This window comes from Panulirus ornatus, chromosome 14 (genome assembly GCF_036320965.1).
Source record: "Panulirus ornatus isolate Po-2019 chromosome 14, ASM3632096v1, whole genome shotgun sequence".
NCBI lineage: Eukaryota > Metazoa > Arthropoda > Malacostraca > Decapoda > Palinuridae > Panulirus > Panulirus ornatus.
Window position 1 is genome coordinate 62,381,841 of NC_092237.1, and position 25,780 is coordinate 62,407,620.

General features: G+C 47.1%; 1 protein-coding gene across 14 annotated transcripts in view; it reads left to right on the forward strand.

Annotated features, from left to right (window-relative positions):
* LOC139753495 (ecdysone receptor-like) overlaps nt 1-25,780 on the forward strand; it is a 530,512-nt gene that overhangs the window by 467,791 nt on the left and 36,941 nt on the right. The window lies entirely within an intron of this gene.

A 25,780-nucleotide genomic window follows, 5' to 3' on the forward strand; every position in this document is an offset into this window, starting at 1 on the left:
TAGTGGTACTCGTGGGCACTGTCGCCTATACCTTGAGATCCCACTTGAGTTGGTAGGCCTAAGGAGGAGCCACTGATAACCCTATGGCTAATGTCGGGGGTTCGTATCTGTCTGAAGAACTTTTGTCATTTTATTTCTCATTTTGAGTTCCTCTCGTATTTTTTTCTTTTGTCATTTTATTTTTGTCGTCTTTATTTGCTGTTTGTTTATTGTTTTTGTGTAGCTGTATTTCTCTCCCGTGTTCGTGTCAGTTTGTCCTCGTATTTATTAATAGTTTAACCTTTGTTGTTACGTTACAGTTGGGCTGTTTAGTTTTAGTCACTTGTGATTTGATAATATCTTTATGTGTAGCTCCATATTGAAGAGCTTCTCATTATCTGAATCTTTTTTGTGTAAGATTTCATTTTTCCTATTTAGATTTTTTAGCTTTTGTGTTGATAGTACATATCTGTAGATAATGTTGTTGCTGTGGCTCCTTCTGTTGGCGTGGAGGGCGCATAGTGACCTCATTTGGAGTGGATGGCCGATAGTGACCTTAGTCAGCGTGGAGGTCGATTGAAGCATGGCGTTGTAGTGGGAGTGGAGGAAGCTATAGACGGGGGAGGATGGGAGGGGTTCTGATTGATGTAGGAGGTTGATGAGGAAATTACAGATTTAGGAGGAGGGGAGGGCGATGAGAAGAAATGGCGTTGACATGGGCGGCGAATGCATGTCGTTGGCTTGGAGGAAGGGAGTCATTTTCGTGAGAATGAAACGGTGTTGTTGGTATTGGTAAGGAGGTTATTGACTATGATGTTGGAAAGAAATGTTTTTAGTGTAGGGACGGAGAATGTGTGTTGCTGAACTGGAGGTGAGAGAAGGATGTAACTGAGGAGGGGAATGAGTAGTTTGACATGGTTCAGGAGAGGAGTAGCACTGACGTGGGAGCTGGATAGAGGTGTTATTAAGGTGGGCGGAGAGGTGTTATGAAGATGGAGGGGATGTAATTACCCGGGGGGGGGGGGGGGTACCGTATTACAGACATGGGACAGAGGAGGGGAGGGGGGCTGTTATAGAAGTAGGGGCCAATAAGGGATGTTATCTACGTGCGGAGGAGAATGAAGATATTATTGAGGTGGAGCTGCAGCAGAGAGATGGGTGCTGGGTGTGGTGACGGTGACCGTAACTATCAGTGGTGATCTGAGGACCACACCTGCATCACTCCTCTGCAAGCGTCAGCGCTGTGGAGGATGGGAGGAACGTGAGCTTTGACAACATGATTAACCAGGGTCACCAAACGTGTGCCACCTTGCCAGGATGCCACCCAGCAGGTCAGGGTGCCCCCGACCAGGTGAGGTCATGGTGCCACCTGCTCAGAAAAGGCCATGGAGCCAGGGTGTTACCAGGACAGGCCATTTTGCTAGAATACCATCAGGTCACCATGGGTGCCATTACACCAGGCCGTGGAGCTAGGGTAACATGCAGTCAGGTCAGGTCAAGCCTAGATGCTATGGTGCCGCCATTCTAATCTAGGCCAGGGTTCCTGAGTGGCACCCGGCCAGGCCAGATCATGGTGCCATTATGCCAGATGCCGAGAGGGCACTATCGCCTAGTCTTATCGCCGCTAGATTTCCACCACGATGGCTGACCCTCAGCAACAATAAACTACATACATCTCATTCGAAAGTTTTTTCTTTTTGTAGTCACTTGAAGAGCTTGGTGAAATTTCGTGTGTCATTATGCAAGCATACACACGTGTGTGTGTGTGTGTAGTGTGAGTGGCAGGAGCATCAAGAGTGTGTTCAGAGTGTGGACATCCTTCCCACCCTGGCTTCCGCTCCACTAACGCCGCTGACCCACATTTTAAGGGAAAATACCTCGACTAGTTGCCAGCATTGTATTATCATTAAATGTTACCACGATCACTAACTGACCACTCATAACAAACGGACGCTGCGGACTCGATGTTGGTGGGGAAGTAAAGGTGATTTTATGTTGAATTAGTAAAACCGACAAGGCCGACACCCACCTCCTCCATATTCGTTTTTGATCCTCGTATTTTACCCGAGGAGCATGTTTATGTTTGTTTACTCTTGGTTGCTTTAGTTTCGGGAGGTTTCAGAGCGTAGTTGGAAGTTTCATAAGGTTTCACTTAGAGGGTTAGATGTTATGGGTCGAGTCCAGGTCACCCGAGCCCTCAGTGGTCTTGCTACTCACTTGACCCAGTTTCCACATTTCCTAGATATCTGCCGTCACTGCCAGCATTACCGCTACCTCCCCTCGCCATAACCCATACCACCACCAACACCCACATCAGCATTACCATCGCCTACATCAACATTACTCCCAACAACACCAACACTGTCACTATCTACCTCACCACCGATCTACCACACCACTGATCTACCCCACCACTGATCGCATGAGTTATTGAAATCAGATTTCGAAACCCTTAGCTGGAGGGATCCTATCGTGCATGATAGACGGCGAAGTCTTTTGCCACGTCCACCAGCGGTTTGTGGCTGAGTGGAGAGATGCCTCCTTAGAGTATAATGGTACCCATCAAGGTGGTAGAGTCTTTCCCTGTCTATCTTCAGTCGGTACTGAACGACTTGATCGGTATTCGTGTTAGAGAGAATGTTGGGCGCCCTACAACACGCCCAAAGCAATGTGTGTGGTTCTTCTTTCTGAGAAATCTGGCTAGATACAAAGATAAGGTGTGCTTGAGGGCTGTTTGTTAGCTCAGCTTTGTGGAGAGTTCCACGTATCTGGGTCACATAACCACTGAGCCTGGAAGAGATACTGATACAGAAGAGCAATTAAAATAAAGTTTATTGCCATAAGTGATACCTTGATTAAGAAAGTCTCTTTGTGGGTTTATGTTAAAGTATAACTTTCTTTACGAAACTCTTATAACATTCCGTACATACCGAATCCTCGCTAATATTTCCAATCTGTAGTTATTTACTAGTTGTTTTGAAAAGAAACTCAATATTCATCATAATGCCGAGAATTAATACTGCGCAAGATTCTATAATTCTGTTGTTTAATGTTGAGGCAGAGGTCGTGCTGGCCCCGGTATACAGGGGATGGCCGGAGAAGACGCGCTCCCCTAGTCATGTACCTCTGTTTATATGACTGATAACAGCTGGTGTGGGCGGCGAGGCCAGCACTAAACCCCTCACGCCACCTGGTAGATATACAAATGACCTGTTTTGTCTACTGCTTGTAAAAGTATGGTAATTTTAAAGTTAGATAATCACTACTACTACTACTACTACTACTACTACTACTACTACTACTACTACTACTACTACTACTACCACTGCTACAACTATTACGACTACTACTACTAGTAGTAGTACTTATTTTATCAATAACAGTGCCTACCACTAATACACGCTACCATTACCATCACAACCACAATCCTTTCCACTACCATGAACTTCACCCACGACCACCAGCTCCCACACCTCGTCTAACACATTCCACTACCACGGTCGCCTGCACCACTACCACCAACACATCACCTTAACCACCTACGCCACACTTGCTGGGCTATATCATGTGGGTAATGGAATACTCCACCCTCACCTTGGTCCTTCCTTTAAAGAACGTCCCGGTATGTGACTCCGCTAGAAGGGGGAATCTTCGTCACATATGGAGGAGCAGGTGTGGTGTCCGTGGCCGTGGCTCGGATGCTAACTCCGCCACAACCCGTACCTGGCCTTGTGGCTTTGTAAACAAATCGAAAAGAGATGTAAGTCAGCTGGTTGTGGCCATTATGTATCTGGACGATATATTCTGAAAGGCGACTCGTGGGGTCTTTGGCCCTGCGAAGTGCGCAGAATGTAAGAGATCTCTGACAATGTTCTCAGTCTGATGTAAGCTTCATCACTGCTTACCACTCTGCCTCCACCGGTGACAGTAGCCTCTTCTGGTGAGGTTGTCAAACGTTGTTAAGACAAGACACCAAAAGCTGTATAATTCTGAGTACTGTGGGTCTCCGAGGCCTTGAGCTAACCCCCCCCCCCACACACACACACACACACCTCCCAGCGGCCAGTACTCACTCCTCCTCCACGTGATTCCTGTTTGCGTGGTGCCTGAGATTCTTGACCTTTCGATTTCTAGCTGTAAATTTTTTTTATTATTATACCGTCTTATCGTATCTTTGACTAAAGGTTTTGAATGTAGCGACCATTCACGTGTCTGTCTATCTTATGTGGTTTGCTTCATCTCCAGTTGATGATATGATAAGTATGCGTAACTGTTGGTGAGGTTGGGTGTGGTGAGGTAGAGACAAGGTGTGTGTATGCTGGCAGGAACAGCGTAGGATGAGGTAGTGTGTGTGTGTGTGTGTGTGTGTGTGTGTGTGTGTGTGTGTGTGTGTGTGTGTGTGTGTGTGTGTGTTTCTTCGCTGCTATACTGTATATATATATATAGGTTATGATAACTTACCCTCGCCGTGCTAGTGCGTTACGGTTGTGATGTGGAGGGGCCGAGGACGAGTGTGTGTTGGCTGGCTGTAGTACTGAGCACAGGATGTGGCACCGTGTTTATTGTGTCGCTTTGTCTCTAGTGTGGCACAGCGTCCGGCGGTGTGCCGCTGGTCAAGGTAGTGCCAGTGTCAGCGTTTCCTGTTGGAGGAGACGGATTTGGGCTTTTCCTCTGTGGCTGGCGACACCTTGACCTTGGCTTTCACTTTTACCGTGTGGACCTTCTGGCTCTCTCTCTCTCTCTCTCTCTCTCTCTCTCTCTCTCTCTCTCTCTCTCTCTCTCTCTCTCTCTCTCTCTCTCTCTCCTTCGCCGTCACCGGCGTCCCTGCAGCCACTCACCGCCCCTCAGACCACCACGCCTAGGGTTTCCAGGAACTTCCTGACGGTATAATTTTAAGGTTGGGCCATGGTAGGGGTTGGGATGACGTCATGTAATACTGAATAGTTCAGCCTGACGGGTTATTGAGAGGCTAAATGACTTGATATGGCTTAAAACGTTTCTCTGGAATGATCAGCTGATGTTACGAATAAGATCAACACTGCTGTTTTTTCCCTTGTTTGAGCTCGGTGATAAAGGTTATTCAAGGGAGAAATGGAGCAGTTTGTTGTGTGGCTGGGGTGCGTTGCCCGCCGCGTTGCCAAATTGATGCAAAGTTCAGTATATTTCTGTACACATTGTGAGAAGCATCCATGTTTGTTTGTTTTTCCAGAAACAATAACAAGATGCCACTCACAAGCTAATACATGTATTAAAATTGAGAAATGTATTTGCATCTCTCTCTCTCTCTCTCTCTCTCTCTCTCTCTCTCTCTCTCTCTCTCTCTCTCTCTCTCTCTCTCAGTTATTTTTTTGATACCAGTCTCTCGTTGTCCTCGAGCCTTTCTTTATGCTTGTCAACATATCTTCTCAGACAGGATATCACAGTAATATTTCCTTGGTATCAAGTCCCTCGTAATCCTGGCCTGGCGTCCATCCACCCTGGCCTTACACTAAACACACAATTACTCGTCTATCCTGGTTTCCTCCAGCTCCATCGCCGCCACCTTTGACCTCTTAGACACCTCGTTACACCACATGACTTGCACCATTGGAGCAGAATGACAAAAAGCGAAGCGATGAGCTGGGCTGCGACTGAAGGTCATGGTCTGCCCGGCCTACCCAAGTTACCCCTCGCATGTTACTCCGTGGCAAAGAAAATGAGGTGATTATTTTGTCTGGTGGTGCATTCTTAGGGACGTGATGCCTAACTGCGTATATCATTTTAAACTTCCTTAGCATATGGGCGCCGAATATAATGACCAGTGACTGGATTTTTTTTCCGATTTCTATAATCTAGATAAGCAGTATTTAAAGCAGTGACCAGTATTTGATGACCAAGACTGTGTTGACATGAAACAATGAGGTCATGAACGAAACATTTAAAGGTTCAGGTTAGATGATGAGGGATATTTACCTCATGAGATGCATCACACTGTAAAATGATCGGGTCGCTCCAGTGGTGCAGGGGCCGGCCTCCTGACGCGGCAGTAGTGGACACATCCCTCCAGTTTTTCCGTCAACAGTGGTCAAGGCTAGTCTTCATTTGTGACTGCGCGCGCGCTCACTTCTAACTCCTCTCTTCTGCCAACAGACGTCTGAGAGCTACTTTTTTTTTTACTTCTCATCAAGGAACGCTCTTCTTTTAGATGCTACTGAAGTCGTGGATTTGCAGTTATGTACTGGTTAGTTCGTAGCCGAAACTGGGTATCATAAGTATGTTGGTATGTGAGTGGGCTGAGCCAAGGCCGACAGCGTCGGGGAAGGCAACCACAAAACTGTTAATGCTCTCCCTGACCAACACCGTTTTCAGGGTCCACATGTTGTGGGTCGTGTTCTGGCCGGACCTGTTCCCTCAGTCCCGTAACCTGAGGCCACTCTGGCATGGCACCGTTGGTCTCCCTTCAGCTCTGCGTGAAGCTGACACGAGCCCCCCAACTGAGGACGCTACAGCAGGAACACCATTTGAGGCGCTGAGCCTCATGATGAACCGTTTGGGGGAGGGGGAAGGCGAGCTGCCGGAGCTGTATAAAGTCCAAGTGCGACACTGTAACATACTCCCTCACCCATCACTTAGCCTTCCCTCAATCCTTCACCCGACATGCCATCTTGGCTTCACTCCCCTCCATCTACCAGTACACGTCCCCAAAGGTCTCCAGTGTGCAGAACGCACATAATTTCCGAAAACATGAAATACGTAAAAGAAAAAGTCACCAGACTCAAGGAGCTTTTGGGTAAGAGCCTCCAGACAGACTCTTGTTACGTTCTGTTAGAGTTTTTAGCCTGTGATTAGCTTGGTAATGAAACTCAGTGGAACAAGAAGCAGCAGCGCCCCCGGCGGTAGGTTCGGCAGCGTCACCACACGACACACACAAAAACAACACAACGGCGGCAATCGCACTGTATTCTTCGTTGGCTTGGAGGATCATGGTGGACCTCCCTGTAGCCCCATTACACCCTCCCCTCCCCAACACACACACACACACACACGTAGCCCTATGTCACCGTCCCTACCCTCATGTCCCCTTCCTACCCTAAACGCATAACCCCATGTCCCTTTTCCCTCCAACATAGGCAACCCCATATCCTCCTCCCTCCCTCACACAACTACCACATACTTATCCCTTTGGTTTTCCTCCCTTACACGTGGCCCCATGGTCCCTGATCCCCACATAGAGCCTCATGATCCTTTCCCCCACATATATAGCCCAGTGGTTCCACATTCCGCACACGTAGACCCATGATAACCCCACCCGCACGTAGCAGATTGTCCCTCCCCACACACATAACCCCACGGTCCCTTCTCCCACACTTGTAGCCCCGTGGCCCCTACCCCATCCATGATCTCTCGCCCACACACGTAGCCCCATATTCTCTCCTCCCACATACCAAGCCTCATGGTACCCCCTCCCCCTCCCACACACATGCCTTCCTTTCGACACATTCCTCGCCACAACGGAAGATTATAAAAGCAACGACAGCAGCAGCACCGGAAACAACACAGCTAATCAGCTATGACACCTACACCACAATCACTACCACGTAACCACTACCACCACCACCACCACCATTAGCAACATCACAATCACTACCACGTCACCACTACCACCATGCCCTCTCTTGCCATCAACATTACCAACACCACCACAACCACTACAACATAACCACCATCCCAACATCACCAGCAGCGCCACCATTAGTGAGGTCAGTCAGCCAGAGTGCCGTAAGGACGCCTGCTGAAGGGCGACACACGCCTGCGGGAAGACTGCATCTGACCACCACCACCACCACCCTCCCTCTCTCCCTCCCTCTCTCCCACCAGCCTCTGCTTCTCTTCCTTATCTTGCTTCTTCTTCCATCCTTCATCACTTTCCTTCTGTTCCTTCGTCTTCCTCTCGTGATATCCATCATGGTCTGTGTCTGTTTCCCAGCTCATAACACCGCACCTCCTAGCTTCCCTCCGTCCATGGCCCGTCTGGGACGACAGGCTTGGGACGACCCAAGCCTGTCGTGTTGAGAACAGTCTGGTGGAAGTGGACGCCGTGTGGCTGTGGCTCGCTTGGCCAACATCAACAGGACTCACAGCGTCGTCTCTCCTCTCTCTCTCTCTCTCTCTCTCTCTCTCTCTCTCTCTCTCTCTCTCTCTCTCTCTCTCTCTCTCCATTATCCTCTACATTTTGTCAGGTGTGTGAATGGCGATTGTAAAGTCTGTGTGTGTGTGTGTGTGTGTGTGTGTGTGTGTGTGTGTGTGTCAGGAGTAACGGTATAGCTGTGCAGTGGAGTGCGTGTGGCGTCACCACCACCACCGTGTATGTGGAGCAGTAGCGACGTGCGGTCCGTCCTCACGTGTCCACTGTGTGGGCTTGATTACTTTTAGTGCTTTTACCACATGGTAGCCGCATATGTGCTGCTCCCAGGGCGTCCAGCGGAGGTCAGGCAACGCCCTCACCCTCTCGACTTCCCTCTGTCTACACTTGGCACTGAATTAGATATGAATATATACATATCGTCATGGTCACTGTCCAGTGTGACACTGGTCTGTTAGGTTGATAAGAAAGTAGTCACAAACGGGATTTTAGTTCTTGAGGCATTGGAGCAATGAGGACGCACCAACCACAGCGAATGCGCCTGTAATGACCAGGAAGCTCGTTAGGTAACCGCCAGACGGAATTAGAACAGTGGTTATGATGCCTTCAAGACAGAATATTGATAGTACACCTGACGCTATCTTAGACAAGCCAGGTGGTGGTGCTGTAGGCTGTGGTTTAGTGGGTTTTCACAAGTATGTACCGTAGGTGACGATTCTCTCTCTCATTCTCTCTCTGCTCGCTATCGTGTCATGTCTCATCCCTCACCTTGCATGATATCATCCCTTCCTCCATCTTTGCACTGTGCATCTAATCCATCATCATGTGGACACTGAACAAACTCAATGGCTTCTACTATTTACGCTAGTCTCTGTGCTCCCCGTCCGTACCTGACCGTCAGTAGCGGCTAAACTTTCTTCTTTCATTTATCATTGTCATCCGTCCCACTGTGTTGGTAGGGTAGCCTAGCCTGGTGAGAGTGGTGGGCGGTGTGCGCCGCGGAGCCTGGCGAAGCAGGACCAGTTACCGCACCCTCAGTAACAGCTCTTGACGGCCTGGTGCTGGCAGAGCCCGTCCTCTCCCGCCCTTCTTGGCCTCGACTGTGAATATATCAGCATTTCTAAGCGAGTCTGGAACAGGCTTGCCAGGAAGATAATCATCACATAAAGAAAAAGATTTTAAGGGTCAGTTATCAGTACATGTGTTGTGGCGGTGAGGGTGATGGTGGTGATGGTAGTGGGAATGTATACTGCTGCCGCTGTTGTGCTGTTCCGTCGCTGCTGATACTGTGTTGGTCCACCGCCGCAGCTGCTGTGCTGGCCCATTGCTACTGCTGTTACTGCTGCTGCTGCTGTGCTGGTCTATCGTTGCTTCTGCTGTGTGGGCCGGCCGCAGCTGCTGTGATAGCTTGCCGCTTCTATTGCTGTGCTGACCTACCGCTGCTCCTGCTGTGCTGTCAGGCAGCTGCTGCTGTGGTATTTTCCCCTGCCTCGGGCAAGGGCTGTAGTTAGGCGCGTCGACTCTGCCTACCCTGCTGCAGCCTCACTCATGTCGGGTTCCGCCACTGAACCCATGGTTCATGTGGTTCTCTTCTTTATTCTGTTTTTAAAAGCTTTTGTGGTCTGGCGTCTGGTCATTTCCAGGACTTTTTTCTCTCATAATAATAAATGTCTCTCTTTCTTTCCAGGTAACTCCAGCATGGCTGACAGATCTCCAGCAGTGTCTCCAAACATGGTAGGAAAATGGCTGCTCATCAGTTTTACTCTCGTGAACTCATAACGTCTTGACGTTTATAGCTTGGGTGTCACACTGGAATTATTATTGTCCATCTTGTTCGAGGTCACCGGCCGAAGCCGCCAGGTACTAGGATGACTGCCTCACGTCCAAAACAAATTATAAATTATTTATTCATTTCACGGTCCCTCTCTGGGCTTCGTATAAGTAGCTTATTTTCTTTTTTTTATTATTATCAGGTGGCAAAGGCCTGTGGTAGGTGGGGTGTGTGTATCGGTAGTTAACTTGGCTGTCGAACACTTGGGTGTGATAGGATTATCTCTCTGGACACGTCCATAAACCCATCGGTTTCTCGTAGAATCCCTTTATGAGCATCTGGAAGGTTGGGTGTCCTTGTCAGTTCTACCCGGGTCTCTGGTGAGACATATCTGTGAGCCGTGGCCGAGGAAGGGAAGGACTCCCCACGGCTCACTGTGGGCCAGATGGTCTTAGCTTCGAAGACATGCAAAAGCAACAGGTAAACTAGCTGACGAACACAGATATTCCCAGGACTGAGAAAAGAAAAGATATTTTGTGTTATGGTAACCCTTGACAGGTATCTTTGTTTGTAGGTAGTGGAGGAATAGTTGAATGTGGAAGGGTCCGTGGATGTGGTGGTGTAGTAGGTGTAAAGCGCAAGGTGGAATCTAATAGGTGTTGGTTGATGTTGGTGTACCATGTTGCTGGGGTTCGGTTAGTGGTGCCTGATGCGAGTGGCATCAGGTTGATGTTTGTTCTGACGTGTGATATCATAATGTCTTCTGTTGATGGCGCCTGATATTAATGCTGCTGGTGTGGTAAATTCAGAGGGATTGAAGGAACCCCTTATGTAAATTGAATGGTGTTAGACGCTTCTGGTGTTAATGAAGGTGGTTTTAACGACACCGTGAGTTAGTTGCGCCTGGAATTAACTCTTGTGGTGTTAACGGTACCTAGTGTGAGTGTCGACCGGTGTAAGCGCCGCTGTGGTAGAGGTTTTGGTTGGAGCTGAAGATAGAGGGCGCAACTGACCACGTAGTGCACCTGCCGGGCGCGGCTTCCATGCACACCCACGCACTACCGTCGCTCCGTGTGTAGCCTCACATGGTGAGGTGTGGGTCCGTGCCTAACCCTGCGATACGGCTGAGGGGTGTTTGTCAGTCTCTGGGCGACGTGGTTATCCCTACAAGGAGAGGACGGCATTATGCAAGTGCCTCGTGACAGGCCTGGCCAACCTCCAGTAGCTTAGCCAGCCGTGACGCCCAGCCCTCACCCACCATACCCACATCCTCAACCAACACAATCTCGCCCTCACACACCACATGGTGAGGTGGGTAAGGACCCGCTACCCCAACACACGCCTTACACAGCTCCCTCCTCACAGCTTCTCCGCTGGGCATGATGGTCCGTGAGTGGTGAGGCGAAGCGGGGCTTCCAGCAACCTTGGTTGAAGCACACACACACACACACACACACACACACACACACACGATCATCTGTCTCTCTCTGGAGCAGTACACTGGCTGTGCCAGAGGGTCTGTCAGAGGAGAACCTTGGTGAGGCACTTCCTACCGTCACCTCAGGTAATGTGGTGAAAGATACACCGTCCAACTGGGTACCTGTTGCAGAAGCACGATTAATTCTTGTTTTCGTTTGTTATTGTCGTTTCTCACGCCTGTCGTCTCAGTACACTAAAGAATACATGCGATATAACCAAGAATTTCCTGTAATCTCTTAAGAGAGATGATTTTTTATGGCCCCTTGTTGGTTTGGTACATCTTTTACGAACTCTCTATCAGTCGTGTAATGTTTAGTCTGTCCGGAGTACAAAAACCCACTTAAATGATATTGCAATTTCAGTTCAGTTGGAATGAATAGGTGCATGTGAGGTTACCTTTTCCTTTTCATCTTTTGTTCTTATATGGCAAGGTTGGGCGTCGAGATGCAGAGCAGGCGAAACACCCTCTTTTCAGCTGTAGCGACTGTGGCGCTGAGGTCTTGTTCCTGCTGTACCACGCTAGGCTGTTGTGTTGTGCTCTTGTTCCTTCTATACCACTCTAGGCTGTCGTGTTGTGGTCTTGTTCCTGCTGTACTTTACCAGGCTGTGATGCTGGGGTCTTCCTTCTGCTGTATCAGGCAAGGCTCTGATGCCGGGGTCTAGCTCCTGCTGTGCCAGGCTAGGCATAGCTTCCCTTAGTGCCGTGGTCTTGCTTCTGCTGTGTCAGGCTGCGTACCACAGACGTAGATCCTCCATGCCCTACGACGCCGTCAGCCCTGCGGGTGCCTCAACATGAAGCGTGTGGATCCTGCTGAGCTGGGTAACCTCCGGATAGAAAATGAAAGTCATCGGGTCAAACACTGCTAAGTTTTTCTTCTGTTTTCTAGCAGCACTGGTGGCCATCTGCACCTATCTGGCCGCACCTGGTGGCCACCTGGACTCACCTGGCAGAACTTGTGGCCTCCTGGACTCACTAATGGCCACCTGAACCTACCTGGCCGCGCTGGTGGCTACTTGCACCTACTTGGCCACACTGGTGGCCACCTGCAGGAATATATTGCAACACGTGAAGTGAATCTAATGAATGTACGAGTAGGTTTACACACACACACACACACACACACACACACACACACACACACACGAGCGTCCAAGGTACAGACCCAGCGTGACTCAGAACGGCTAGGTGGGAGGGGGGAGAGGGTGTCGTCACCTCACACTACGGTACTCAGTCCGTCCACGGGGTCTCCATCCCCACCCCACCCCTCCCTCCGCCACCTCGAGTGTCAAGGTGTACAGTGCCTCCAGTGTCGCTTTTTTGAAACTAACTTCTGTTTATACATGGAACAATGAGGTGATACCGAACGTGGACTTACAGCTCACCTGGTTATTCTGGAAAATTGATATTATTGTCAAGGATCATTAGTGACATCTAGACGAATTTTTATTAAAGATGATAACCTGGACCACAACCCTCTGTCATTCAAGAGTGGCCCAGCTCTCATCCTGCCTAATGTTTAAGAATTTCAACCTCTCCATCACTCCTCTCCACTTGCGCCCCACGAGACATGCCTTCCAGTACAGCCACCCTCCTCCACCCTCCCTTCCCCCACACACCTTCACTTGTATACCATTTAGTCTCTCCTGCAGCACGATAGCCGTCCCTCTTACCATGACAACCTTTCTCCCAGCATTACAGCTTTCTATCTAGTACGACAGCCTCTCCTGCGGCATGACGGCCTTCTAGTATCATAAGCTCTCCTCTAGCATGACAGCTTCACCCTAGGACAGATGGTGAAAGCTGAAGGCCACATGGGTTGTGGGTGGTGAGGTATGTGGCAGGTCCCCCCCGCCCGCGAGCCCCAGCAGCAGTAATCATCTTAGCATGTACTCCCTCACCCCGGCGGCGGGACCGCTACGTACCAGGCATAGAGGGAGGTGTTGCCCGTGGTGCCTGCTTCACCCAGTGACACACCACCGCCACTCCTCCTGCTGGATACAGTTCCTACTACAACCCTGCAGGACTGGTAGCCTGAAGGACCTTAGTTGTTGTTGTTGTTGTTGTGGTTGTGATGGATGTGAAGGAGTTGTGGTTGTGGCCAAAGTTAAGATGGTGGACAGGACCGGGATACCTCCTCGGTGCCGCATTAAAATCTCCGGCCGAGTCCTTGGCCGCCATGCTCACCGTGTCAGCGGCTCCCAGCGACACTTGCCGGCCCAAGGCATTCAACACACCCCCCACCACCACCACCACCACCACACACTCCTCCCCCAGACCTCGGCCAAGTTCATGCAACAGCCTAGACCGTCTCGGCCAGGCCACTGCCGCCATGAAGCTCTCAAGGGATTTATTTGTTTCTTCATGCCTCGGATAACCGTGACATTGTTCTGAAATGGAAAGTTTGGCAGCGTCTTGTAGAAGGTATTAGATGATACCTGTGTGTGAGATGGTGTTGCGACGTATGCACAACATCATCACCTGGGATGTAGCATGTGTTGCCCCGTACACACGACGGCAACACGGGGGTGTTGCCCCCACACACTACAATGTTGGGGAAGCTGCTCCTGTGTTGCCGTACGCCTGACACGTGGAGATCACATGACAGCTTATGTTGCCAACTGTAGTGCGGCTGGTGCCCGACGTGCGGCGGCGGCGATGGTGGCAGTAGTGGCAGCGGCAGTGTTGGTGGAGATCCTGACGGCAGTGTTGGCGAACATGCGGACGGCAGTGATGGTGGTGGTTGCGACGGTGGTATGTGTGGCATCTTTACGGACGGCGGTGATGGGTACGGTGGAGCAGGTAACATCGCTGGTAGTGAAGGCGATGTTGGTGATGGTAGTGGTGGGGAAGCCTCCCCAGGTGGAGCAGGTGGTAGCGTGTCTGGGCAGAGCGGTTGACAACAGCATGAACTTCGGGGCCACGGTCACGTAGAGGCCACACGCTCCACACCCCGAGCACCGCCACGTAATCCACAAGACAACTTACACACCCTCTACTGTATATATATATATATATATATATATATATATATAATATATATATATATATATACTTGCAAGATGATACATGAATGAAAATGATAGCTGGCGATAAGAGATAGTTGAAAAGTGGCGCAACAAACTGTCATAAACGAAACATCGCAAGTGATACGTTCATTACCATCCGTGTGTGTGTGTGTGTGTGTGTGTGTGTGTGAGGGTGGGTTCCTGGACGGGAACGTGTGTATCACGAGTCACGTAGTACCGGTGGAACACAGCTGAAGGCGACCAGAGCCATGAAACTAGTTCAGAGAAAGGTGGTGGTCATGTGTCAGACGAACTCCTCCCCTGCGCACACATACACCGTACACCGTCATGGCCGCTCCGGCAGCCGTAATGCGCTTCACGTACGTAACTTCTCGAGGAAATCATTTCTTTTAACGCTGAAACATAATTTCCCGGATTTGAGTCATACGTTGACGGTTTCCGTCGGTCATCACACTACCAATTTTCTGTTAGGTTGGTCGGGTACAGACAGCCTCGGAAGAGACTCACACACATCTTCAGCCCAGGTTGAGAGTGTTTAAGTTAAACATGAACTTCCACACTTACAAAATCACTTCTTACTTTTGCACTTTACGAATTGATTCGTAAAATCTTTCTTCACAGCGCCTGCAATGCACAAAATTCCTCTATTGTATCCGCTATCCAGTCATTCGTCCATCTTCATTTGAAACATCCCAGGCGCGGGCCATATACTCACACCTCATTTGTTCTTCATCTCCGTGGTCCACGTCTCCTACATGCACCTTGCGTTATACTGAGTCTTCGTGACCATCTTATCCTCCACCGTACCTCCTGCGCAACCATACCTTCTTATTGGGAGACCTTCCTGAGTCCTGTGACTGCAATAGATTGATTTATGAGTCATCGGTGGATGTGTGTGGAGTGGTGTTGGTGGAGAGCTCTGTTGTTCTGGAGGCTGGAGTGGAGTAGGGCGGTGATCCCAAGTGGACTAGTAACATATCCTAGTAACAGCTGGCCACAGTTGTCCCCTTGACCGCCAGTTGCCACTCCAACCCAACCCTGTCGTCCGCCCTCGCTGTATGTCAACCTGGTGCCGTCCCCCACATTGTATATCAGTCTGGTGCCTTTTCTTATACAGTTCGTCGTATTTGATTCATGTTTCAGTCATCCCTGAAGTCATTCTGAATAGACTGATAAATCTTGATAAAGGAGACCAAACAGTATAGTTGTGGATAAACTGTTTTACATTCGTAGGTGTTTTTTCCATGCTAAACAAAGCACGAAATAACCATTAGGTTACGGTGCTTTACATACGCCTAGTATCTGATCCAGTCGCTGTATCACTGGTATGTCGGGTTCTTCTGTTTCCTGTTGCAGTCGTTTGTTATAAGGGGAAAATAACTGTTGATTATGTATACCACAGGTGCATGTTAGGGAACAGGGGCTTGGGAGGCTTTGTTGGGGCAAGGTGTACCGTTAACGGTTGGAGATCCTGTTGCCCTGTTGTGACGGGACCTTTATCCTCTCAGAACATCCGGCTGGACCAGTCTCTCTCTCTCTCTCTCTCTCTCTCTCTCTCTCTCTCTCTCTCTCTCTCTCTCTCTCTCTCTCTCTCTCTCTCTCTCTCTCTCTCGTTCCATGTGCGCCTTCATCTATCGGTAATCCGTACAGACATGTCTGAGATATTTGTTAACGTATTGTTGACCTGATCTTAGAGAGAGGAACCTTCTGTTTTTGCTGGCGTTCAGCTGTTATGTTTGTATTGTGGTGGTGGTGGTGTAGAGTGCGCGTGTGTATTGACGGCATCAGGTGTTGGGCAGCTGTAGTACAGGTGTGCTGTGCCTGGCCCCGTCCCTCCCCATAGTTCCATCCTTTTCCACAGGCATCCAATGCCTACCCCCCCCCCCCCCCTCCCAAAGTCCCACCCTTCACAGTGCCAGTCTTCACTTGGTCTCAGCAAGACATGCTTCTACTGATGCCCCAGACCTTGTCATATCAAAGGTCCTTTACCGTTTTTCGCGTTACGCACGTGAACTTTATCAGTAAAGTAGTAGAGAAGAAATAGTTTAGTTCAATGTCTTCTGTCCAAGTCTCTTGACCTGCCCAGGGAGACTGGAGTAACCTCGTGAAGGCAGTCGAGCAGGCACTGTGGAGATGGTTATATACCTGGGTGACGGAATACGTGTGAATGTCACACAGTTGGCGCGATTGTAACGAAATGGGTGTGAATGCCGCACCTTGTACGACAGTAACAGAGTAGATGCGATAGGGACATATTGGTGCGCGATAGTCATAGGATAAGTGCGACACAGACCAATGAGGTGCGATAGTTAGAGTGCTGGTGACGGTGTGTGACTGTCTGTGTGTTAATCTTTGGCTCTCGTTGGTGAGCCTTTTTTGGTCTCATAAGTGAGTCTGTGTGGCTGTCATGTGTTCATGGATGAGTCCGTGTGGCTACCATGGGTGAGTGTTTGGTTGTCATCGATGAATCTCTATGGCTCTCATTGGTGAGTGTCTGTGGCTGTCGTTGGTAAGTCTGTGTGGCTCTAATGTATAAGATACAAAGGATTTTTAACCCCAGCACCATGGAAGGCAGACAAGGTCACATATGGCCCAGAGGTGAGCACCAAGTGTTCCACAGATGTCGGCCGCTGGGACTCCCTAGCGCTGGCTGGGCGTATGGAGCAGGTGTCGTGGTTCAATATCCCCTGCCAGGGTGTAGGTAGCCCTTTTGTACCATAAGCCGAGCATCTCACTGTACTTATGATTCAGTTCCTCGTCTTGGCCTTAGATAACTGTCTGTTGTGTAGACCCTGGCTGTGTAGGTGCTATGTAAACCATGGTTGTGTTCGTGTTGTGTTGACTCGTCCATTGTATGTCTGTAACTTTGTCAGTAACACCACTATGACCATTTCATCCCAACCTCTTCTCTGTGATATCCATCCATGTTCGCTACACTGTCCCTGATCCCAGCCGCTTCCTCTCCTCTGGTTGGGGTTGGGATGAATGAGACAAATCCACCCGTAGCTCGGCTCACACTTGTTTAAAGGCTTTAGTTGTCCAGAAATTTTTTTTGGTAGAGTTTAAAGAATCAGGCGTGAGCGTGACTGAGGCGTGGAAAGAGATACAAGTGAACGTGTGTGTGACGTAGATCAGCCCAGTATAGGCGCAGAGAGACCCGACTCTCCTGAACAATAATCGAATCTCTCTCGACTGTAGTGTAGCCATATGCAGTCCACATGTGGGATTTATCAAGATCATCGTATCTATGTCTCTAGAACTGTAGTAGCAAACATTCCTACTCTTAAGAGAGTGAGCTAAGGGGGGCGTTCTGACGATAAACATTGCCACCCCTCAGGATAGGGTCATTTGGACTCTGTCTCTTCCTCATGAGTAAAAAGAAGAAGGCTGAAAGCAAATGCAAAAATACATTTATATAATTCATGAACGGCCAAAAGATGAGCTAACGGAATCTAATGAAAGTTCTTTTCTTTCTTCTTTCACACTATTCGCCATTTCCCGCGTTAGCGAGGTAGCGTTAAGAACAGAGGACTGAGCCTTTGAGGAAATATCCTCACCTGGCCCCCTTCTCTGTTCTTTCTTTTGGAAAAAAAAAAAAAACGAGAGGGGAGGATTTCCAGCCCCCCGCTCCCTCCCTTTTTAGTCGCCTTCTACGACACGCAGGGAATACGTGGGAAGTATTCTTTCTCCCCTATTGACTTTGTGAAATAACTCACAGAACGATTAACGATTAACTGGCGTTGCCCTACTGAAGCCCAGCAGGGAAGATGATGAATGAAGCAGACGTCAAAGATCCTGGAGTCATGATAAACGAGAAACTTGAATTCGCAACACACGTTAGTATAAAAGATTACCCGGATGCCAAGTAATGAAGAGTATGATGATGAGAATTTTTTTCCACGAAAGTCAAAGAACTGATGGTGTAAATGTTTAGTGTAGTACACATAAGAAGCAAAACAGAATACTGCTTCGTTGTGTAGTCATGGATCATACAAACGGAAAATGATAAACCAGAAAGGCTTGAGAAATCCTATACAAGTGAAACTGAGGGAATGGAACTGCAAACATACATTAATGAAAAAGGAAGCGAAAGATGTATGATGTTTTACATATGACGGCAGGTACGAGGACAAAAGATAATGATATATTAGAACTTAAAGCCTTACATAGGGAAGAGGGAGAGGGGAACGAATGAATAACTCTGTAAGTATATACTTGACAATATTCTAGAGAGACAGGGAAAACACAAGTGTCCTGTAAGAAAAATGGGGAGGAGACTCATCACCGCTGAACCTAGTGAGGTAAGGAACATGTCCGGGTAAACATAAAGAACGTGTCTGGGGTGAACATAAGGAATGTCTTCTGGTGAACATAAGGAATGTGTCCGGGGTAAACACTGAACCTTCACAAGATACTACACGGCAGGCTAAACAAAAGCACTGGACCAACCAACAAGATAACTATAAACAGGGAGTAATAGCAAAGGCAACTGCATTGTCAGTTAAGATATGCAATGAGAGCTAGGCATTAGTTCAGCTTTAGGCAAGATCTCGTGGTAGGTAGGTGCTCCGATCCTGGTTGTATACTCTCTGAGTTCTTCATTCCGAGAGCTTGAACAGTGTTGCAAGTTATGGTCATACTCAGTGAGCAAGAGAGACGCAAGCCATTTATGGGGAAGGTGTGTCGTCTGGTTGAGGATGGTAAGGAACCCTACACCGCTTCCTTGAGACGTCTAAGCTACTCGCCTTATATCGTCTCTCCCTAACACAGCAGCTCCTCAGGCTGTCCTCACTGTGGAGAGCAGCGAATGTTACAGGCCTGTGGCACATGAACAGGTTGAAAGGTAAGGCGTATATAAACGCAACCCTTGTCAGTCGTCTAGTTTTGCTGGTAGTGGCGGATCTCGTTAAGTTGCCGCACAATACCGTCCTGATTTGCATAGTACCAAGGGCTGTACGCGTTCCATTGTTGGTTTTATGTATAGGTGATGCAGAGTCGAGAGTTGGACTGAAGGGCCTCAAGCACACCTGTGTTAAGGCGGCCGGCGGCCATGCATCAGGGAGATCGAGCATTGCCTGGTTACTACCCTTTGTCCCTCCACGATGAACCTAGGAGCTGCACACCTGCTTAACACGGAGGGCACAGAACTAGACTCGTTCATGGTAAATGATGGTTCTATTTCCTGACTCTTGTAGGGGTAAGGTGTGTGGTGGAGAAGCCAGAGCTGAAGAAGACTTCGCACGACTCCAGTTGTATCTAGCAACAAACACCGTGGAGACGCAAGCTGGGGTGCCTCTGCACAAGCCAACTCTGTGATGGTGATCATCACAACGTGGAGAAAAACAGATTCGTCTTTGTCAAAGAAAATTAGACATCCAAGATGAAATGGCCTTTGAGTTAGATCACGTCAACCAGAAACATATGAAAAATCTCCTTTGGTAATCGTTGTAAAGAGTCTAGTCACGTATTTCAAGTCACTCATTACCCAGGTAATATCACCATCCTACACAGATACATGAACCATTCTTCACAGATGAATTAGTCATCCTGTTAAGATAGATTGGTCATATTAGTTGTGTTGCTCGTAGCGGCTTAACCCCTTAAGTGTCAGGTCAAAGGACACGTCATCATGCACGAGAGTCGCATGACACACTCAGTGGTGGTACCGTCGTGCTCGAGGATCGTAGTACAACAGGGTAGTGTTGGGGTCGGTCAGTGTGGCCGACGCTTGCTGGACGCAGCAGGTCAGCCGGCCCGGCAGCTCTGGGCACCGCTCTACATTACTACATTCCTTTTTTCGAGGATGAAGAGGGATATCAGGGCACAATGAAGAGGGAGGGCTTCACCGTATCAAGAAGGGCATTCATTACCCAGGGATGAAGAGGAACATTCATTATCCCGGGATGAAAAGGGGCATCGAGTCAGGAGGGAATCATCATTCCTTCGTCTTGAGAGGACTCAGCCCGGAACGACTCAGGGCATCGCCCATCTTTGCCAGCCGGGGCAAGGGAGAATTGTTGAGGTGATCCTACCCTAACATTAGCGAGGGTACTGTGTGTGTGTGTGTGTGTGGTCCAGGCCATGATCGCTTGGGTTACGGTAGGAGGAGAGGTTTGTAGGTTACCACTTCACCCTTAGTTTGAGAATTAGTCTAATAGAAAGTTACAAGAGATATCTTCAGTCTACCTCCCGATTTTATACAAAATCCTCCATAAGTATCCATAATGCCTTTTAAATATAATAAGCACACTCGAATTATTTTATCACAAAATGTTTGCCAACATGAAGTAAGAAATTATAAACTGTTAAAAAGAAGACCAAATGTGAACACACTTGCAGGTGTTGCGGATGACAGGTTTCTAACACAAGAGAATACCTTTTGAATGAATTCAGCTTCACATTCGTGTCCATAATGACAAGGGCAGTCGCCGCCCAGCCTCATACTTATTCTCACCGGTTAGAACAGTTGGTGGTCTGTTTTCACCGTGTGTCTCACATGTGCAGTGGCCGCTGCTGGCAACTTCACCTCTAGAGCAGCAAGAGGTGGCAGACTGGTGCCTCTGACTCACGTTGGAACACCTACTACGCACTGGACTTGTCAGCTTTCGTCATCTTTTGTTTTAAGGGAAGAATTTGCCAGCGATTAAATTTAGGGTGATCCTTGGGCACGCCTCCACCCATGACAGAGTAATATCTGCTAAATAGTGCGGTTTCTGAAACCAAATGACCTAACCTAACCAAAACATTTTCCACCCTTATAGAGTATCTCCCAGAATACCTGACGTGTGCAGTATTATCAGTAATAGGTATTTACATTGTCAGTTTCACACAATTTTATTATCAATACGACCCTACATAAATCTGCATACACCATGTGTGCAGTGTGGCTGTACAGTCCAGGCAATCTTCTCTGTTACCTCTCGTATAGCGTTACGCCTTGTAGCAGGTCAGATACTTTAGTTCACATCCTAAAATTTATGAAATCATTTGTGCAGTTCCACAAATCGCTGCCATATCAGTTTACACAGAGACTACATTACTCATCTATATAGTTTTTCATGTATGGCTTAAACTTTTCCACATTGTAGGCAGAATGTGGGAGAGAAAGAGTAGGGGAAAATGGGAAACCTCATGTCTAAAGCTGGAAGGTTTACAGACCTGTGTACTGCAGTAGCTAGAACTGATCCCGGCAAACCTTGGGGTTGGACTTATCACATGGTTCTTTCTCGGTCACATATCAGACGTTAGTGTAAGGAACATAGTACATGTGATGCTGTGTGATATCCATTGCCATGACATCGAGTCTATTATAGTTAGGTGAGAGTTTATATCATGAAACGGAAGCAAACAAAAGCCATTCCGTCGCTCGGGTTGTGGAGTGAGAGTGGTTGTCAGGGATTTGTTTGGGCACGATGGTTCTTCCCTTGGGTATGAAGGCCTCGCCATCTTACCCAAGGGTCACGCTGTCATGGTCAAGGGTTCTACGTCGTGATCAAGGCCTAGATATACTGTCTCTCCAGCAGTATGTACATCCTTTAGTATTCGTAAAGAATTTTTAGATGCGTCTTCGTTTTTGTAGTGCTTATTCAGTAAGAAAAAAAAAGTGGATTTGCAGTGTTGGAAGGTCTTAAATGCGGGAGATTTCAGTAACCATATTAAAGGGTTCTTTCCAGTACAAGACAAAATTGCAGAAAAAGTGGACCATGATCTCCTTTATATTATGTCTTACAGAGGATTTGTATATGTATTTACACACGAGTCGAGGTGCTCGAGCGGTAGGTAGAAGTCACCAGGATTTGATAGCGTTATAAAAGGCCACCACCGTACAACACCGTGAACCTAAGGACTCTTGCCCACGTTCATTGTCGTCAATTCATATTTATAAATGTCACAAAATTCATCCTCAAAGGTACCTACAAATGCTCTTAGGAATATTAAACCTTAAGCTAATTTGCAGTAAAATTCAGTTAATTAGTTAGTCTAAACATTACAAGTGGAAGTAAGAATGTCCCACGTTAACAATGCTGAATGCGACGGTGTTTGCTTTGCAAGCGCTCCGACGCGTCGTCGCCGCAGGAGATACATGTCCCTTGGTGGGAACGCGGGACACCCCAGCTGATTGCGTAAGTCTTCTTCTCAGTGCGGGAGACTTGGCACGTCTGGATTGGAAAGAGAGATCTTCATCACTCCATGCAAACGCGTTTTTTTTTTTTTTATTATTTATTTAATCAGCGCAGGTGCGCCTTTCTTACTAACCAAACTATGTCTCCTCTACCATTACCATTTTTGACCATCCCTACTCTCACCAGCAGCACGACCATCATCATTAACACGTTCTGTACACAGCAGAGAGACTTCCTGTCTTCTTGCTTGTATCAAAGAAAATATTCAAAGTATTGTTTCTGTTGACACATTTTTGCATCGTGCGAGGGAATAGAGGGAAGGAAATACGCAGACCCATCGGCCGACGAACACAGAGAATTTTATCAGCAAACCATAAAGAAAGAGAAACCCTTTTATTTGACAAGGCGCTCTAGTTGGACCTAAATAGAGTATCAGTGTTGAAAAAATGCCACAGGTCACTCAATGGCCCCGGAGATTTGTTAAGGAACTAAAGTTGCATATGCAGCCAGTGACCATTCTTAAGTTTGCTTAAGCTTTGATTCGGACGGCATCACCCTTAGGTATGATACCGAAACCCTTTACCTGGCCCTTAAGTAATAGGTTTAAAGGTTATGCCATCATATCTTATGAGGATAAAAACACGTTTACACAAGGTTGATTGTAGTTGAGACTTTTGTTTTTTACTGGGTGTCCATGTGAAGGTTTTAGGATCAGAAAAAGTCCTGACAGTTGTCTAGGTCCGGGGTCTGTACATTTAACATCTAGCGGGAATAAATAAAGTTAAAGATTTTGAATGGGTTAGGTTACGTTAGTTTGGGAGAACTGGGTTTTGTTAGGTATATTAGGTTCTGTTCGAGTCAAGTTTTCAGTTTTATTGGATAATTAAGTAACTTTCGTGTCTCCATATGTTGAGAAAATATACGGTGACTTTATTGCATGCTTTTCCATATTCTTTTTCTTCGTTGTTGAACACTGTGTATGATTACATCATTACCTTATATATATATATATATATATATATATATATATATATATATATATATATATATATATATATATATATATATATATATATTTTTTTTTTTTTTTTTTCTTTTTTTCTTTGCTTTGTCGCTGTCTCCCGCGTTTGCGAGGTAGCGCAAGGAAACAGACGAAAGAAATGGCCCAACCCACCCCCATACACATGTATATACATACGTCCACACACGCAAATATACATACCTACACAGCTTTCCATGGTTTACCCCAGACGCTTCACATGCCTTGATTCAATCCACTGACAGCACGTCAACCCCGGTATACCACATCGCTCCAATTCACTCTATTCCTTGCCCTCCTTTCACCCTCCTGCATGTTCAGGCCCCGATCACACAAAATCTTTTTCACTCCATCTTTCCACCTCCAATTTGGTCTCCCTCTTCTCCTCGTTCCCTCCACCTCCGACACATATATCCTCTTGGTCAATCTTTCCTCACTCATTCTCTCCATGTGACCAAACCATTTCAAAACACCCTCTTCTGCTCTCTCAACCACGCTCTTTTTATTACCACACATCTCTCTTACCCTTACGTTACTTACTCGATCAAACCACCTCACACCACACATTGTCCTCAAACATCTCATTTCCAGCACATCCATCCTCCTGCGCACAACTCTATCCATAGTTCACGCCTCGCAACCATACAACATTGTTGGAACCACTATTCCTTCAAACATACCCATTTTTGCTTTCCGAGATAATGTTCTCGACTTCCACACATTCTTCAAGGCTCCCAGAATTTTCGCCCCCTCCCCTATCCTATCTATATATATATATATAGATAGATAGATAGATAGATAGATATAAGTCGACGGGGAAGATGAAACACGATGAGTTCCCAAGTGCTTTTTCGTGTAATAATCACATCATCAGGAGAGATACAACAGAGAAATATAACAGATAGTTGGTATACAACGAAGAGACGTAGCTAGGACGCCATTTGGTAAACATGCGATTGTCCAAGACAGACAACGAGCGTATCATAAAAATATATGGACAAGAAGGTGAATTGTTTACAAATTTATCATCAATAAAGTTATCCAATTTGTATAGACCATCATTAATATTAAGATTATAATTCTTTGTGTATTTAGTAATAGAAGATTCAATGATATTTCTCGTGGTAATAGAGTTAATAACTAAGATGGCGTTACTCCACTTAGTACAATGATTATACAATGGCTTCATTTGATTCTTGTCCCGTTCTTATACTGTATCTATGTTGCTTAAGTCTAACAGAAAGATCTTTACCAGTCTGCCCAACATAAAACTTATCACAATTTCTACATGGCACTGTATAGATGCACCCAGGAGAGTTTTTGTGGTGAATTCCTGATTAAGGTATTCTTTATAGTACCATTGTTTCTGAAGGCTACATTTACATTAAAGGATTTAAGCAACATGGGAAGTAAAGTAAAATTATAATTAAATGGGAGAACTAAAAGATTCTTTGTGTCAATGGGAGGGTTGGGCTCAACTATATAAAATGATTGCTAACTTTGCTATATATATATATATATATATATATATATATATATATATATATATATATATATATATATATTCCTGCATACACACTTCACATTTCAAAAGTAGGAATACCGTAAATAGTTCTGTGAGAAAGGTAGTGAAATTAGGACCTTTTCTCACACAACAAAACTTGGTTGAGTTTCGCGACGAAACAAAGTAAGGTTTCACCTGTCTTTCAGAAAATTTTCTTTGATTTCAAGATTTTTGAATCGGCTTTTCGTGTTGTTATTGCGGAAATCTTATAAAGCAATTGTACAATATACTCTCGTGGTTTTTAGGCCGGGAAGCCCCTGCTCCTACCCAGACAACCATCCCGGAACTTAGTCTAAAAAATGTATGTGTGGAGAGCCTGTTTTGTTTCATCCTGTACATTTATTATTTTCTTTATGGTAATGAAATATACAGAGTACTGCTGAGGCCACTGTGGTTTACTTAGCGATCTAAATTTTCATGTGTTAGTATTGTGGTTAGCGAACGTTTCTGAGGGCGCCGCGCGGGATGGCAACAATAAGGGGCCGCTTTGCGTCACAGCATCAGGTTCCTCAGTCCTTCCTCCCTCCCCAACGTCCAAAGCCTGTTTATCTTACCTAGACCTGGCCTCACACACAAGCACAGCACACTCTCTCTCTCTCTCTCTCTCTCTCTCTCTCTCTCTCTCTCTCTCTCTCTCTCTCTCTCTCTCTCTCTCTCTCTCTCTCTCTCTCTCTCT